Source organism: Panthera uncia, chromosome B1 (assembly GCF_023721935.1).
Source record: "Panthera uncia isolate 11264 chromosome B1, Puncia_PCG_1.0, whole genome shotgun sequence".
Classification (NCBI taxonomy): domain Eukaryota; kingdom Metazoa; phylum Chordata; class Mammalia; order Carnivora; family Felidae; genus Panthera; species Panthera uncia.
Window position 1 is genome coordinate 113,945,690 of NC_064811.1, and position 3,557 is coordinate 113,949,246.

Consider the following 3,557-nt stretch of genomic DNA (forward strand, 5'->3'; position numbering starts at 1 on the left):
TGGGGGGATGCATGGTTACGTGTGTGTTCTAGCCACATGTGGTGTACAAGTGTATATGTGGAATAACAAAAGGTTAGCAAGTCTTTCCATAATATAATGATGAAATCAGAGAAGGTTGAGAAGTTTGGAATTATAAGCTAGTAAAAGAGAATGAGGTCACGCTAGGTGTGAGGTACAGAAAAAATGTTAGGACCAATGTTTTGTAAGTGTTCTGGGTTGAACTGTGTCCCCCAAAAGATACATTCAAGACCTAACCCCTGGTATCCATGAATGTGACCACATTTGGAAATAGTCTCTGCAGATGTAATCAAATTAACATGCGGTCATGCTAGATTAGGGTGGCCATAATGTAATAACTGGTGACCTTATACGAAAAGGAAATCTGAAACAGACACAGAGGTAAGACAGCCATGTGAAGACACAGGTGGAGAACGGCACTATGCTGCCACAAACTAAAAAGCACCAAGAAGCCTAGAAACCACCAAATCTAAAAAAAGGCAAGGAAGGATACCTCTGCATGGCCCTGCTGACCCTTGATTATGGACTTCTTAACTCTTGATTATGGTCTCCAGAATTGTGACAGAATAAATGCCTGTTGTTTGAAACCGCACAGTTCATGATACGTTGTTATATAGCAGCCCTGGTGAACTAACACAGTAAGTCAGAGCAACATCAAAGTTGTAGCCGAACCAGAGATATTTAGCCATGGAGACAGGAAGTGATGGCTGGACCGCTCAGGATGGAGTGCTTATCTATGGCAGAGTGGTAGATGGAATGTGAAGATCATCCGATAAGAGAACTTCAAGAAACTGAGATGCCAGGGAATTGCAAGGATTATCTCTGTGGATGTTAAGATCATCAAAAACGAAGCCAATAGTGACATTAAAGAGAGTGATGCAAATGTGGAAGTCCAAATATGACACTAACACTGGAAACTGATTTTAGGGTTTTAGATGACAACAAAAAAGAGGGAAATGGGTAGAATCCTCTGATGACGTAAGATTTAAAGCTGATATTATTTTGTACATTTAAAAGCATCATTTAATTGGTAACAATATGTATTCTTCAAACTGAATTTGTGTGTAGCCTTATATTTGACATTTATCCATATAAATATATGTTCACCAATTTCTGCCATGTAGTAGTCCATTGAAAGCTACGCTAGATTATTTATCAATTCCCCTGTTAAAAGATGTCTGTTTTTTCTAGTTCTTAATATTAAAAGCAAAACTCTCTTTCATTGTTTTTTTTTTGTTTTTATCTTACTGCACCTATAATTTTGTGCCCATTATTTTATTATTTATTTATTTATTTATTTATTTATTTATCTATTTAGAGAAAAAAAGAAAGGCTTTAGTCAAAATCTTTACAATAAAATAATTATAATTATAAATGGAATGGAAATGAATAGTTTTCCAAGCAAATCGAATACAGAAATATGCCATCTTTTAGAGTAAAATGCCAGTTTAACATTCTTAAACAGCTGTGTGAGACAATGGCTCTGCTTTGTGCGAAACATGATAAGCAAAATTAAGAAAAAACTCTGCAAAATTCTTTAGTTACTCAAGGAAATTGCCTGAAAAGAAAATAGTACAAGAAAAAAAAAAAAAGGAGTACATTCTAGTATTTGATTTGTATACAGAGGCTAGCATGACCAGCACTGATGTAAGCCTCATACCTGCTAAATAAATCCTTGGGTAGTTTCAGTTTGAAGTTAATAGCTGAAGTCCTAGAAACTGTGCTTTTCTGCAGCCACATGGCCAAAAAGGTAGATGCTATCATAAAGGTGCCCTACAAAATCTTCACTAATGTGTTGAGCAGCACGACAGATATTTCAAATAAATTCTTTTTGACATTTTATTCTTTACATGAGGTCTAGTGAGGTCAAGGGAAAGAATCAATGAGCAGCACAGTATGTAGACAACATCAGGACTGAGGCCGAGTTCTCGCATTAAATCGGGGTTACAAACACAGAATCTATGTGAGAACTTTGTTATGAGACTTTCAAGATACTCCTCATGCTCTTCAGAGGCGTTGATATGACGAAATAATTCTCTTGGTGCATTGGGCAAGAATTGATTTCTAAAATTATGCAACATTACAAGGTCATCCAAGACATCTCTTTTTTTCATCAAGATAGAATCTCCTTTTTTAGTATTCTTGTACAGAAGATAAACTTTGCTATTTCCCTTGGTGACTCATCTAGGATACCCTTGGACATAAAGTAGTTTATTCCCTCCTCTGGGTTGGCATTAAAGGTGAGGCTACCTTCATCCAGCCGCATATACAATTTTCTGAAAGAAAATCCTGGGGGAGGGTTCTTACTATACATGGAACAGTGGCCCCAAGTGGATTGACACAACTCTCGCCAGAGAAGTTCATCATTTGCAAGGTCCTGCCAAAAGCATGACCCTAGGCAGAAGTCTGTTGCATTCAGGTAGGACAAGAGGGTAAAGCTTAGCTCGGGGCCAACATTTCCAGATTAATGAATTTTTCCTGATCTTTAGCTTCCTGTGCCTTCAAAGGATGATATATATCAATGCCTCCTTGGACTTGTTTACGACGACTGGTGTTAGACGTCCATCCTGCTCTGCTGTCTGCTGAAGTAGCTGGGCTCTCTATGGCCTTCCTGCTGCAGCTGCTGGTGTCCCGCCACTCTCCACAGCCCCTCACCAATCTGCAAGTTGTTAGAAACAGGCTCACTTGACTCTGGAGGTGGGGAAGGTGGGGGGGGGGGGGCAAGCATGGAATCTGTGGGTCAGGCTATCAGGAAAGACAGGCTGGAACTCTCTGGAATGGGCTGAAACTGCCCTCCGCAAGCAAAATTTCTTCTTCTGGGCCTGCCATTATTTTAAAATTGTGCCTCCGGTCTTTCTTGGCTGACCCGTCCTTTCTGAATTTTTTTTTCTCTTTTATTAGCCTTTGCAAAAACCTGGATTTTTTTTTCTTAATATATATTCTTTGTTTTTTCTTTGTTTCCTAGAAGTGATAATTTATTATTTTTTTATTTTATCGTATTTATTTACATATTTCTAGACGTTGTGGGAGCACTATTATGGATATTATTTCACTGTTTGATGTAGAATAAGCACTTATGTCGTTTATTCTGATTTTTCTCAATTTTTAAAAAAATTCACTTGAGATTTAAATTTCTATGGTTTTTGCTACATTTCACAACTATAGATATCCTCTCCATTCAGTTATTAATATTTTATAATTTCCAGTGAGTTATTCTTTGAATTCAGTTTTAACTAATAACATGGAGAATGTTACATACGCTTTCAGTTGTATGTTGTTTTGTTTCTTGCATGCCCCTTTTTTCTTCTAAGCTTTAGGTCTCTTTTGTTGAGATTCATCTTCTACTAATTCCTTCAACAGTGTTAAAGCCTCTTATGCTTTTGTATGCAAACATTTTTATTTTCTAGTCAGTCCTGAATCACAGACATTCAGGTAGAAGTATACAGTGTCTGCCTGATAAATTATTTTTTGCCATTAATGACTCCCTTTATCTGTATAAAAGTATATTAATTGTATATTAACATTATTATATGTGTAAT

The 3,557-nt window shown here is 36.9% G+C and overlaps 1 pseudogene; it reads right to left on the reverse strand.

Annotated features, from left to right (window-relative positions):
• Positions 1 to 1,349: 1,349 nt before the first annotated feature.
• LOC125922428 (F-box only protein 8-like) lies at positions 1,350 to 2,746 on the reverse strand (annotated as a pseudogene).
• Positions 2,747 to 3,557: the final 811 nt, after the last annotated feature.